Here is a 14,909-nt window from a genome sequence, read left to right on the forward strand (position 1 = left end):
GGAAAAAGAAAGAAAAACAAGCAGAAAATTTCTGAAGGTAATAAGAAAAATATTGAAAATATGTTTAAATTTCTATGAAGTAGAAGCAACTACTATTCTTTACATTTTCTAACTTTAATAACTCCTATTTAAGACCCAAATACTGTTTTCTTTGCACATCCATGTGCATTTTTTTTTTAACATGTGAGGATGGGATACAAACCCACAGAGTGCTAGTCAAAATTAGAGAACTGCAAAGCAGCTGCATTACACCTTTACTTTTGGGTGAAGAAATACTACATATTTGCAGTCTATAATCCCTTTTCTTTTCAGAGAAATTCCCAGTGGCAGAGCTGGAAGAAGAGCACATGTGGACAAGACCTCATAGTGCCTGTTCGCCTCACGGAGGATGATCGGAGACCCCTGCAGCCACCGCACAGCGGTACCTCAACCCCCAGCCTCATTCAGCTCCGTACGCCTCTCTGGGAGCACACGGAAGCACCTGGGGAAAACAGAAGCTGCAAGTCGTACAGATCCACATGAAAAAACAAACCTGGGCTCCAGATGGTCTCTGTCTGTAACCATCACGAGAGATGCCCTCCTGCCAGTCAGGAGATGGGGCAAGGAGGGAGCAACCTTCCTTGAAACCAACCAGGAAAACTGCAGAAGGTAATAAAAGGAAACGGGAACTGTTTTTTTTTTTAGCCTGGTGCTTCTCAGTCTTTGTATTCACCCTAGCCTTTCCAACAGTTAAGCGCTGGCTGGCACTTCATCTTTAGTTATTAACTTTATCACAGTCCTCATGATATTATAGTATTCTCTGTTGTGGTCCTCGCACATGGCACAGCTGGGCAATTGGCACAGCACATCCAACTTGTGGGTTAGAGATACACCTCTGTCTACGGGGTCCTGGTCCCCACCAGTGAGAGCCCACCCATACATCCCCCAAACGTCACAGGTCCCAGATCCAGCACTCACCCCAGTCTTGGAGCTAGAAATCACACTGCAGTCCTGCAGCTCACAGTAGCCAAGGAGAATCATCTTCAGTAAACTTCAGGTAACATGTTCATGTGAAAATAACAATATTAAGACTGAGATGATGCATATGGTCTAAGACAAGATGCTGGTGTTTCTCATTTTGTTGTCTCCACTGATTCTTTCCTGTGTCATGCCCAAAGCACAGTCTGAGGTGCACACTGTCTTGTTGACCCAGATATATACAGTGCCCAGGAGGAGGACAACCTCATTTGCTACGGGGAACAGTGGATACTAACAGCAAGAATGTAACAGGTGACACTTTTTTGCTTTTCTTCTTCTATTAGATTGCAGTGAATAATACTCCAGTCCTCAGATATGAGCTTAGAGCCACTCTGGCAAGCTGTCTGAAGATTAACCTTCTGGTGGGTCACAGCAAGCTGATACATCTCCATTTCCCCTAAGAGCCGCACACAAATCCATACTATGAATACTCGTGGTCCCGCTGCTTTCAGTGTAAGGAGCCATGAATTGAAGTTATGTATTATTTTGACCTTTCTGATCTCCCAACATCACACTCTCCCCACTTTGCTTCCTTGCTTTGGCTCTTCAGATTGGTAGTCTTTGTCTGACCTCTCCCTTAATGTGTGCAGAGGTCACTTTTTTGCCTGCACTGCCCTTTGTAGCTGGAGATTACTCCCCCTTAATTTGATCTACCGTGTCCATTTTGTAAAGTTCACATTCAACAAACTTGTTTTCTTTTAAAATCATGACAGATTGTTTCCCTGCTCAGTTGTTTACTCATGGCTTCGCACATGTCCTGAACTCCTCTCTCTGGCTCTCAGGTGTGAGTGATCCTTAGGATCAAATCCACTTAGGCATAGTTTGAAGGAATACTCCACTACTGCTGGAGTCGAGAAGAGAAGGGAAGAGGAAAAAAAATCTGTTGCATGACTACTACATCAATCTGATAAGAAAGGTCAGAGGCATAGGGCCCAACTACACAAGAACAAGAATTGCTCTTGTACTGAGAATTTGCTGGTCAACTGTAATTAGTTTCTAGCTCCTTACATCCTCCTCACTAGTGACGACAAAGAGGCTAGGTCTTTCTAACTGTGCAAAACTGGGTTTGTTATACAAAATATTTTAGGTCCTTTATTTCATAAATTTTGAAACCTTAGCTCATCTACTCCAAGAACACTGCATCTTTTCAACACGCCTTGTTGACACCCTCTAGCTAATATGACAATTCATCATTAGCAATTCCCTATGTCAGAGTTATGGTCTCAGTTCAAGAAAAGATTTAAGACATGCCAGAATCCTAGAGAAGCTGGGAATAAGAGTTAATATCACGTGCAAACATAGATGTAAATTTAAGTGGCATGCTCTATTTTTTGCCACTATGGGCCCCTGAAACCTGCCATGGTGTTGGAATCATTAACAAATACTGCCCAGGATGTGCACACCTGCTCAGGAATTGCATCCTCATTTCTATTTCTTATCTTATTCTTTAGCCTTCAAGTATTTGGATTGAAATGCCCAGCATAATTATTAACCTTCAGTACAGGAATCCCATCAGATAAATAATTTGTTTAAAGACCGTAAAAGATTAAAACACAGCAAAAGGTCTGAGCCCAAAGCAGAGGTTGCAAGGGAAGCTGTGCGTGTTTTTCAGAGTGCTTTGGTTTTGCTACTCTGTTCAGGAATAAACATACTTTAAAAAGCTTGAGGGAAGGAGATTTTGATGCCATAGCAAATATGAATCAGAGCTGAATTCATCATTGGTATGATGATCTTTGTAAAGATAATAAAAGAATTAAAATACCAAGTTATGAGGCACTGAGAGAATGCAATATACTGTTCCAAATATTCCTTGTAATCAGTGTGTGATGAATAGTCAGTTGAAACTAGTACCTACTTACCCATCCAATTCAGAAGAAAGAAACACCAAACCTGTTGTCATTTATACTAGAAGTAACCATAAGAACTGACCTGGTGTATAGGTGAAAGATTAGCTACAAACCTTTTTTACGTTTCTTCAAAAACTGACAATGTACAGAATATAGCTTTAAAAATTAATGTGACTGATCCTATTTTAGTGTTCACTTACTAAACTGTACATTAATATAATAAAAAAGATCATGTACATTTGATAAAATATGGCATGCTTTGTGATTATTTTTATATATACTGTCAGAATTATTCGGAGAACAGTAAAAATTATTTAAAAGCTCTAGGCTGAAAATAAATCCATCTGATGCCATTCTTTCAGAAGCTGTACTTTTCTCTGCCACTGTTAATGTTGTTATTCTGAGCAGAACAGTCCACACAGTTCTGATGGCTATCCAAAAAGGACTAGAAAATGGAGGTTTAATAGCCGAGAAAAAAAATATTTGAACATACAGAACAACAATAGCCAAAGGTGTTAAATGTTAAAACCCTCCCCTCCATATAAACGAGAAAACTAATGAACTTAGATAACCTGTAAAATCCTAGTAGATGCAAAAGAATTCAGAGATTGTTAATCACAGGCAGCTAAAAAACATCTCCTTCGCCTGGTTACATTTGGGTGAAAAAACTATAGGACCTTTTCTCCACTGAGAGTTTCCTGAAAAAATACCTAAAGTGTATAATTCTCTTCCGAGAAGCAAACCTTACCTTGGCCAGGGAATCAGGTATGGATCCTGCCTGCTGTGTCTCCTGCTCCTGCTGCAGGCAGAACAACTTCTCTACAGTGCAAGTTCTCGAGGACCATCTCGAGGTCTATCTGGGCAGCCCCACGCCTGGCAATACAGAGAAAGATTAGTTCCTTATCCATGTTGTTTTAAGTAAGAAGGCGGCATAAGGTCTCTGGAACCATGTGAATAATATAGAGCAGTTAATCAACATTTTATTCTTTACAGTTTAAGGCCTTCAGCTGAATGGGTTTAGTCTCTAAAATGACATCTATCATTTGAACTGATGAGCTTTTGTTGATGAAAAGACAAACAGGAAAAGATAAGAAGAAAAAATAATTGCTTTCCAATGAAATCCTCAGAGACAGAACTATACCAAATAAAATTTTAAAATTTTGTCATTTTCACAGGGAATCAGCTCTCATGTTCCACAAGAAACTTTGCTAAAGCTTTCAAGAAGCTGTGAAACCAAGGTTCAAAATTGTACAAAGGTTTCTGGCGATACCTGACTTCAAGGTAGAGGTGTTTCTATGGTCAGTGAGAGCTGGCTGCAAAAAAGAGACAGCAGGGGGTGAAGTACAGAAGCACAAACTTTGGTGGATTCACATAAGAACTTCAGAATATTTCCAGATGAAATTCCTGAACCTTCTGCCTTGCAACAAGTGTTTCAAGAATTGGCATCACATTGCACTTGAACCCAGCATGCACCAGTACGGACAAACCAGGACGTCACATATTTTCACACAATCAGTTAACTAAAGACTAAAGACTTCCAGAATCTGACGTTTGCTCACTTGCTTGCCTTGCATTCTCTAAAGGCTGCTGATCCCCTGTAGCAGTTGGTTACGAGGTATGTTTTTACTACTTCACCAATGGGCTTTGGCATGAAGTCCTAAATGAGAAAGACCTAAGCATAGATTTAAGGTGAACAGTTTGTATGACAAGGCAGAAAACTTAGCCAAGGACTGCAAATAACATTTTTAGATCCCTAATTCTATTTCAAATACTACTTCCCTTACAATTGTTACTCAGCTGTGAAGTGCCTTTTTTTTTTTTTTAGTAGAAACAAATAATTTAACAAGTATTCTTCTTGAGAAGATGGTTTGCTGTCTGTTGAGAAGTCTAGGCTATAATATTGCAGATCTGATTTACAGGAAATAGGTTATCTAATAAAAAGCTATTACAAAAATGACAGGATTGGAAGGGAGGAGGATGGGTCATTTATCATAGGGAAGTGATGCATTACTGATTCTAATAATGTTAAAAATATCAATAGTTCTCTTATTTTTGTCTTCCTCTGAGGCCGATAGATTAATATCTCTTTGTTCCACCTGGGCTTCCTTCCACTTCACAACTAGTAGTGGGGAACACCCTGTTTCCCCTTTGATTTCTTCACTCTGAGGTGCCACTGCCCCGTGGAGATTAACACAGGGGTAAGAGGAGTGCCCACCTACAGCTGTACCCTATTCTATAGATGCAGCAAAGAGACGGGTTGAAGGCACACCCAGCCAGTCATGGATACAGTTCAACACATCAGCTATTTAAGCAAGTTATACAGGACTGGATAATTTCCTACTTGTACAGAATTCTTCGGTCACTCAGATGTCTGAAGCAAGAGAAAATGTTAGGAGCTGGGGCAGCTCTGCTTCGGTAGGGGTAATATGGGAGTGTAACAGAGGGTCAGTATCACAACTTTAGGTTTAAAATATGAAATGGACTGTAGATTGCCACTTCGTGAATACTAATTCAGGGTAAGGTGAAAAAATACTCCTATTCCTGTATTTCCTCCACCTTGGGTCTCATTTTACATACAACATAACCCTCAGTCTGTGAACCAGATCCATCCTCCCCACTGCTTTAGCCAAAAGCACTTTAAAACTTAAACTAGAAAGTATCAGCAGCTGTGGAAAAAGTAAATTATCCTACCATACATTATACATTTGTGTCTTTAACAAAGGTCTGACTTCCTCCAGCATTTTAATCCAACTTTGGGGCTGGAGGTGTTTAAAAGACTCTACACACAGAGGCTGGGAGCGTATTGCCTACATTTCACAAGCCAGCAGCTATAGGAATAAGTAAAGCAGGCAGCCATGAAATAGTATTTATAGTAAGAATGAAGAGAACTAAAAAAAGGTAAAATGGTTTTACGTAAGATTTAATAAAAAACCCACCACCAACAACAACAAAAACCAGGTAAATTTACTGCAGCCAGAAAGGTTACAAATATTAGAAAAATGACATAAAAGTTAATAGAATGTATGTCATTTTAGGTCCCTCTTCCAGCTCATGCACTGTCCTTTAAAATACAGCAGCATCTGAGATTTGGAAGGTCAGGAGGAAAAAACCCTGCATTTGTACCATCTCCTGTTTCTTCTCCCATCTCATTGTTTTCAGTTTCCTTTGCAGAGACCTGATGAGAGATCATTAGCCTGAAAACTGAACTCAAACTCCGTAATCAGGATTATAATGGGAAATAATTATTGGGTAACCTCAGCAGACGCTGCTTGTTTTTTCCTCTCTGCAGTGACACCAGAAAAAGAATGAATTTTTGGACTCACGGAAAATTACAAACAAAAGAGCACAAGGTCATGACTGGGAAATGAGCACCTAAAAAAAAGTGGGCTTTCTTCTTCCACAAAACAAAATCCCCAAATGACAGAAAAACATAGATGAAGTTTCTCTGAAAAAGAGAAACTGTATATGAATAAGAGCAAAGCTGAATCTAAAAGAGGTCCATGTGTTTCCTGTGCCTACTCAAAGAAGGAAGGAACGAAGCAGAGAACTTGGGTGGATGGCAAGTGGAGTACGAGTAAATGATGGAGGGCAAGTGGTCAAACACTACTTGAGGTGGGGGAAAGCTGCATCCGTTTTCCCTTTAATAAAGATCCTGTAAGTCTAGAGATTATTTTTTCCTTCTCAATACTAACGTGTTCACCAGGCAAGTATTTCTCCTCTAATAAAAATTAATACATGCTAAATCTCCACTGAGTGTGGTTAAACACCATATATAATAATTAATGCACCACCCCCCACTCAATAATGTCACTGAAACCAAACTTCAGCATTTTATATTAATGCAATTTAAATAAGCAATCAACAGCATATGGTAATGCTAAATCAAGGAGATGAGTCACCATATAAAAATGATTATTTTTTTTTCTCCACATGGAGGAAAGATTAAGCACATCGTTAGTGATAGAATCATGAGAATAGCTGAACCATCGATCTTAAACAATGTCCAAATACATTTGAGATGCACAGCTGAAGGAGCTAAGGGCAGTGGGTGATTCAGAGGACTGTGTATGGGAAATACTCCAAAACGGGGATACTGTCACAGAACCAGCTGTAAAGGGTTGGGATCATCCCTCTATATGCAGGCCTGGGCACAAGGTGCTGCACAGCCAGACCATTTGCAGAAGTTTATGGAGACACAGTAGGTTACAGCTACAGGAATGTTTTTGGCACAGCCCCAATGGAATATGACGAACCATTAAAGAGGACCTGCAGCAAGTCGTTTGCCCAAGTAGGGGGTCGGGATAGGACCAAGATGTGACTTTTCCCCCTTATGTTTCTTTTCACTTTAAGAAGAGTTTCTGTGGCTAGCAAAATGATGAGGAAAACCAGATCCTAACAGGCAAAATGCCCAGAGCTCACGAATTACGGAGAATTCCACTGACTTTCCCAGCCGTTAGAGAACGATGATCAGACTTACATGGGAGGAAGCTGAAAGGAAATTCCCTGTTGCTACCAACCTACCAAAGCAGCAAAGATGGCAGCACCAGTGGGGGACAAATATTAAAATGTGGCTACATTTCAATACTAAAACCAAGAAAACGAAAAACCCACCCAAACCCAAAAAATTATGGGAAGCAGTATTTTACCTGGTTTCCCAGGTTTTGGTGCCCTGGAAGCAGATCCCTGCTTTGGTCATCTCCTCTTTGGGTACCAGTGAGTCCCCAGGTCTGCTCGATTGCCTACGGGATCAGGTTTGCTCCCCTCTTCTCACCAGGACCGTCCCTGTCTGAGCCATCAGCACCTGACTGCACACAACTGACTGTTAGGGCAATATAATATGCTTGAGTGTCTGTCTCTTATACTCTTGAATTTTTATAGCAACTTGAAACAGAAAATATTTTAACACAAATATTATGCAACAGTCAGAATCAAATGAGTAATAGGATACCCTTAATGAAAGCAATCAGCACTAAGTCAGAAAGCTCGGGAGACATTTATATGATATGTATGCCAGAGAAAGATTTTTGCATAGGGGAAACTGACAATAGAAAAAAAATAATTAATCATCATTAGTAAGTATTTTTATGGGGAGGGGGCAAAAAGCCCCAACAGAAAGCTGTTGATGAAGAATAAGAACTATCAGCTCCACACCTACAGAAAGATTTGAGATGAGGCAAGTATTGCTTGCTTCCCTTTCTTCCATCATTCCATCACAGCCATATGTTTTGCACTTGTTTTTCTCATGTCACAGTGTGATACGTCATCATAACCAGGCTTTGATAATACAAAGAGCACATCATGAACAGATATTCTACAGTCCTTACTTCTTCAGATTTTGTAGCATCTAGATTTTGAAAAATATTCACATATTGCTTCCACATATTTTCTTTTATCCTGACAACTCTTAATTAGAGAAATTTCTCCCCGTTGGTCAACAAAGTACTCTCCCTGATCATCTAACACAGGTTCTGTTGTGGAGTAACAGTGTAAATATGGGAGGTAATTTATAAGTCTCCAGTGCATTATTCACCATCATATTCCTAGATTTTTAAAAAGAAGTGGTAGCTATAACATTAAAATATTTGACAAATGACCAGAATATAACCAAGTTCTACTAAGAGCAAGGTAGAAGCCTTCCTGGTGTTCCTCAGCACTGAGCTGGGAAGGCCAGAGCATGGGGCAAACCATACCTCTGTGGCCTTCACAGCTACCCGAGTCAGCTTGCTGGGAGAGGAAAAAGAAAACCAAGGCATCTCCTGTGCCGGTCCTACAGGCACAGAAAGCAGTCCAGAGTCCCCATTTTGGTACTTTCCACCAATTTTCTCCTGAATAAGTAAATACTGGTGGTCTGAAGGTCTTGACATGAAGCCTAGAAGATGAGAGCAAAGGCCTTTGCTTTATCCTTGTAATTTTTAAATTGCACAGTTCATCTTCGTTTTGCGTGATAACTGTTAGGCATCCTGGACAGGCTGAACCAGGCACCTCAAGCTGCCTGCACACTGAATCAGTGTGAGCTGAGCTCAGGTAGGGCTAGTTCCTCCCTCCTGCCCCCCTTCCAAAATGTTCAGATCTCCAAGAGCTCAAACGATACTAAAAAAAAAATAATAAAAATCCCAATCTAGTGATAACCAATAAAATCCCACAGAAATACTCCCAAGGCTTTTATAACAATTCCTGAGTTGAAGGTGGAAAGACTTAGGCAAAATCCACTGCCTTCAGATGCTAAAACCTACACTATTTGATAAATAGGGATTTAGTTCCAATTAATAGGTTCAGAAGTGGGATGATTAAAGAAAAGAAAGCTCAGAGAATAATCAGCACTAATTATAGTAATGCTGCTAGTGTAATTAATCAGTTTTGCAACCTGCAAAATCGAGATAAAGAGTTATAAGATCCAGAGATGAAAAATCACTACGTAGAAACTGTGGATTGTCATTATCTAAAACAACACATTAACACCGATTTGGGTCTTGGGGATGGTTTGTCTTTACTCACCTTTCCCCTGGCTGCTGGAGGGAGAAGGCTGCTCTGTTCTCCCATGCTCTTTGGCCCATGGAGCTGCAACCATGAGAGCCTTTCCAGTGCCAGCCATGGTTGGTCTTGCCCTGCTGCTCTCTCTCCCATTTTCCTTCTACTGAGATGTGGCCATATCCCTGACTCATGGCCAGCAGGTTGAGGGAAGTGATTCTGCCCCTCTTCTCTGGTTGAGACCCCACCTGGGGTATGGTGTCCAGCTCTGGTGTCCTCAGCACAGGAGAGACATGGAGCTGTTGGAGCACATCTAGGTCACAAAAATGATCAGAGAGCTGGAGCTACTCTCCTTTGAGGACAGGCTGAGAGAGTTTGGGTTGCTCAGCCTGGAGAAGAGAAGGCTCCAGGAGACCTTACTGCAGCCTTTCAGTACTTCAAGGGGGCTTGTAAGAAAGATGGGGACAGATACTTAGTTGGGCCTGTAGTGGTAGGACAAGGGGGAATGGTTTTAAACTAAAAGAAGGTAGGTTCAGACCAGATATAAGGAAGAATTTTTTTTCTGATGAGGGTGGTGAACCACTGGCAGAGGTTGCCTGGAGGGGTGGTTGATGCCCCATCCCTGGCAGTATTCAAGGCCAGGCTGGACAGGGCTCTCAGCAATCTGATCTAGTGGAAGACGTCTCTGTTATTCAAGGCCAGGCTGGACAGGGCTCTCAGCAATCTGATCTAGTGGAAGACGTCTCTGTTATTCAAGGCCAGGCTGGACAGGGCTCTCATCAATCTGATCTAGTGGAAGACGTCTCTGTTGACTGCAGGGGGCGTGGGCTAGATGGGCTTTAACGTTCCCTTCCAACCTAAACTATTCTGTGATGCATCTCAAAGCCACCAGGGTGCTCTTGACCACACAGTGAGTCTTGTCTCTCCATGTCTCCTTCCCCACTCCCCAACGAATGCGTCCATCACCTATTTTATACTGTTCTCTCTTCAGCTACAGGGCATATCATGCTCCAAGAAAATTCAGAGTACCCCCGAAAGGTATTTCCATTACCTCGTTTCTCACTTCAGATCACTACAAGATGTCCTAGCAGAAAAAGTGGGAAGACTGAGAAAGGAGACAGTCCTGCACCAGTCCATAACACAGCGGGAATACTGAAGTATCCCAGACACTTAAAATGTCTGCAGTGACCTAAAAGGACAAATAATACTAACCTAATATAGGCATTCAGCCCCGTATCTATGCACTCAAAGAACTCATGTGACAGACTGTTGTTGTTTATGAAGCTATTTTTCAAGAGCATATAAAGTTCTCTTGCACTATGCACTAGTAAAATAAACTATAAAAACAATTTTACAGTGACATGAAAACAATAAATCATAAGGACAGAAATTCATCGATGTATCTTTGTCTAATGTGCCGTCCTTGAGTCCTCCTGTTATGCTTATATAGCAAATGCTCCCAAATAATCTGTGATTTTACATATTAGCTGCACAGCGATGTTTGGCGTAATGGATGAGTAAATAAAAACTGTTCATCTCAATTGTGTTTCAACATTAGTTTTATGTTGTCCTGGCCCCGTAAGTTTAAGGAGTATCCTTAGCACTAGTTAGAAGTAGTTTCTGTGATTTAATTTTATATTTATGTCTTTACTCAGCTGCAAGAGATTTTTCCAATAAATAAAGAGAGTGGCTATGAATCTTACATTACAGCTGTAAATTCTTGCAGCAGGCTACATTTTTAGTGATGCAAAGGCTGGCGCTCGTGGGCTCTTTCACGATAAATATATCAATGTCCGTCTGAACCCCCTGGTGGAAATATGGCTTCAATTTTTTTCTTAAAAACATGGATCAATCATTGTTGCCCTTGCCTATTCTTTTCTGTCAAATGCTTCAAATGTGTTGGAGTATCTGTAAAAAAGTTTGAGAAGCACTTTGGCTACATGTCTTACAGCCCTATTGTATAACATTTAACTTCAGTGCGGCTCTTGCTGGCTTTGAGGTACACGAAGAGCTGATCCAGACCTAAAGATCAGGGTGATTAATTATAAACCAACGAATTCAACAGACTTTATAAAGTAATGTAAGGGCCTTTCTTGCCTGCAGAATACCCTGTAATCAGGATCTAACCCTATGCCACTGGGCTCTAAGTTATATATTCCATATCCTTGGAAGAAAGCTCTGAATGTCCTACCAGTAGATACAGGGGAGAAAAAAACTATAGGGTTTACACACTCATGCTGCTTTTTTCCAGCTTAATTGATGGTAATTTTGTGGTTGGAACTACAGTGTATTAAGACATTGTCACTTTGCAAAATAATGTCAGAAACTTTCTGGTTTACTGCACTAGCTAGAGCCATTCTGTGCTTAGTTGATTTATACAGTCTTTTGTTAGATGAGTAACTCTTCCTTACTGGATAAAAAAACCCCAAACAAACAAACAACAAAAACCACCACAAAAAAAATCCAAAAGGAGACCTGGCAAGCCAATATGCATTAAACACTTCATTCTTTAGTGTGGTATTTGGGTCTTGCCCACTAGTAATGTAGGAGAGCCAGCATCCATCAGAATGCCCAAGTCTCTTACCGGAGTTATATCAGTTCTTGCAGGTGGATTACAACATAACTCTTCTAAAATTCAAGAAGTTTGTGACTCAGTGAAAGGAAACTGCAAAGGAGAGAAAGACAGGAGGTGTGAGCTTCCCTTCATGCGAAGTTTGCTACTTCAGCTTTTTTTGTCAGCAACACACTCACGTCTACCCGAAATGTAACGTATGGAAGTGGCTTTGATCCTTTTCTCTCTAATGATCTGTTCAGTTAGCAACCTTGTCATGAAAACGTGACACTACTGTCTTGTTAAGGCTCACCTCATGGAAGAGGTATTCTTTGAATGAAAGCATCAAAGACGTTCCTTAATCTACTTTATGGGAAAGTCTCTATTTTATGGTCATGTATACCTAAAGAATTGAAATATTTCAAGTTATAGTCTTGCATAGCTGAAGCTGGCACAATATAACCCACCAGCGATTGCCGGGACAGCTTCAAAGATCCCAGAAATTGTCAAAACCTATTTGCAAAGCAATATTATCGATACTTGCTTTGACAAGTAAATGCTGCCTTTTTCTCAAGGAAAAAAACCCAACAGATCTATTTATTAACGACATTTATTTGAGCGCATTAAAAACCAAAACCAAAACAAACAAACAAAAAAAACACAACCAAGAAAAAACACAACAATGTGAGTAGGGACTGAGCACCTATGTCGCAACACGATGAAAATAAGCTTGTCTGCACTGCAAATGAAGCATCTTCCGAATGAGAACCCTCCGAGGCGAGAACCACATCACGTGGAGCTGGGGTAAATCCAAGTGCTGCCTGGCACAGGAGAAAGGCACCCTCCGGCAGCACGGACCCTGTGCCCACACGTGTCAGGGCCACGAGAGCTGTTGGCCTCCCGCACACTGTGCCCACCAGCCATCGCAGGAGGCAGCGACTGCGGCAGGCTGCACAGCTGCAGCATAGGTGAGCCTTCCGGAGGGAACGGTGACAGATCACAGGCTCTGTCCTTGAGTAATTCTACTGAGATCAGTGGTTTTCCATCTCAATATAAGCGTGCATGTATGCATCAGAGCTGCCTGAAATCATGCTCTTGTGTTCTGTGTTAGTAATACAGGCATTGCTCACGACTTGGTTTATGACACAAAAAAAAAGGAAAAAAATTCTTCTTGATCACATCATGTGGAGTTTCATCAAAAGGAGCCTGTATGAGACTCAAACTAATGAACAGCATGTCTCACAAAGAGAGGACACGCTGCTTCCTACAAATAAGAAATTATTGTGGCTTCTTAAATGAGTTGTCTATGATACACTACAGTGAAGCAATTAATGTAAGGAAGATTATAATCCTCAAGAGTAATTTAAAAAGCCTTGTGATGCACGGAGACACAATAAAAAAAAAGGAGGAAAAAAAAAAAAAAGAGCCATTACCAAAAGTAGTTCCAACCAAGGCTGCTGGCAGGGTTATACCACACTCCAGTCCAAAGCAGTAGAGGCTGGGGAAGTGCTGGGCAGCGATGTCCACTGGAAAACTGGGCTAATGCTTTCTCCAATATTCCACAAGAGAAGCTGACACAGAGCCAGGTGACAGGCTCAGCAGGAGAGCAGGAGCTATAACTCCATCAGACCCTGCAGAAACGTCCCTTTCCCTGTTGTTCCCAAGCCGCAGGCTCCAGCCACAGTCAAGGATGTGCATCTAGCAACACGAAAGGAATTGTGACTGTTCCTGGGCAGCATCGCAGGGCACCACAGCGCTCACATTACTGGACGGGAACTTGTTCTGGCCTCTTGTGCTTCCTTGTCCCTGCAGCAAATGTACATATTTCAGGCACCCTCATCACTCCTCCTGGCTCAGCAGCAGAGGCATGTGCTGATGTACAACATCATAAAATATCAGCAACATGTTCCAGAAAGTAAACATGAGCTCCACAGTACCTGGAGCCTCTGCAGGTTTTCAACATGCCAGCAGAGGTGAAGCGCTGGGAAGGAAAGGCAAGACTTTTGGTAGCTTGCCTGGTCTGAGCCAGCCTCCTACAGCCCAAGCACCCTGCATTTGTGCTGCAGTGACAGATGCTAATATCTACCGCAAGCATTTGGCATTTTTTAATGTCAAAATGTGCCACAGATGGCTGCGAACATCAGCTAGCGAGACAGCAAAAGCTCCATATGCAGCCCTCCGTGGCCCTCCATCCCTGGCCATCAGCAGTGCTGGCTCAGGGCGCAGCAGGGCTCCCCAGCAGCCCCACGTACCATGGTGATGGGGCAGCTCCACGTGCCATGATGGGGCAGCTCCACGTGCCATGATGGGGTAGCTCCACTTGCCATGGTGATGGGGCAGCTCCACGTGCCATGATGGGGCAGCTCCACGAGCCATGATGGGGTAGCTCCACTTGCCATGATGGGGCAGCTCCACTTGCCATGATGGGGCAGCTCCACGTGCCATGATGGGGTAGCTCCACTTGCCATGGTGATGGGGCAGCTCCACGAGCCAGATGGGGCAGCTCCACGTGCCATGATGGGGTAGCTCCACTTGCCATGGTGATGGGGCAGCTCCACGAGCCAGATGGGGCAGCTCTACATGCCATGGTGACGGGGCAGCTCCACGTGCCATGGTGATGGGGCAGCTTGTGCCGCTTGTGAGCAGCTGGTACAAGCATATGCAGGGATCTCTGGCTGGGCAGAAAAATCACACCTTCGTACCTAGTGACGTAGCTGTTGCTGATGGGTTACTTGCTGTGACAAAACCAGAGTAAAACAGAAAGAAAAGATAGCCAGGTTTGGGGTTTTAGTGCACTTTGTCTATAGTTTTGTATTACTCAGCGTTAGTCTCAAAATGCTAATACTGCATCGGTTAAGTGTAGCATAACTTGAAAAACATAACATAGGTACAGAAGTATCCAGAATTTCACTTCCAGGCTGTTCATGGGCTAACCAGAAATATTTTCAAAACAATTCAGATTAGCAAAACGCATACCAAAAATCATAGCTTTTGTGTGGACATTTTATGAATAATAAAAAAATAAT

At 42.0% G+C, this 14,909-nt stretch overlaps 3 long non-coding RNA genes across 3 annotated transcripts in view; all 3 read right to left on the bottom strand.

The window, feature by feature from the left end:
- Positions 1-336: 336 nt before the first annotated feature.
- On the bottom strand, positions 337-7,706 carry LOC114014303 (uncharacterized). Its single transcript, XR_003557760.2, has 3 exons — positions 7,511-7,706; positions 3,613-3,737; positions 337-1,030 (listed from the first exon to the last, which is right to left on the bottom strand). It is a non-coding gene; the product is annotated as an uncharacterized LOC114014303 (long non-coding RNA).
- Positions 7,707-9,296: 1,590 nt separating this feature from the next.
- On the bottom strand, positions 9,297-14,265 carry LOC114014290 (uncharacterized). The gene is made up of 4 exons (XR_003557724.2): positions 14,136-14,265; positions 13,317-13,689; positions 10,384-10,521; positions 9,297-9,645 (listed from the first exon to the last, which is right to left on the bottom strand). It is a non-coding gene; the product is annotated as an uncharacterized LOC114014290 (long non-coding RNA).
- A 150-nt stretch (positions 14,266-14,415) lies between these two features.
- LOC114014289 (uncharacterized) overlaps positions 14,416-14,909 on the bottom strand; it is a 39,455-nt gene continuing 38,961 nt past the window's right edge. Inside the window, exon 10 of the long non-coding RNA XR_008730632.1 lies at positions 14,416-14,618. This is a non-coding gene — a long non-coding RNA (uncharacterized LOC114014289). The remainder of the gene's footprint in view (positions 14,619-14,909) is intronic.

The sequence above is a fragment of the Falco cherrug genome, chromosome 1, assembly GCF_023634085.1.
Source record: "Falco cherrug isolate bFalChe1 chromosome 1, bFalChe1.pri, whole genome shotgun sequence".
NCBI classification, from domain to species: domain Eukaryota; kingdom Metazoa; phylum Chordata; class Aves; order Falconiformes; family Falconidae; genus Falco; species Falco cherrug.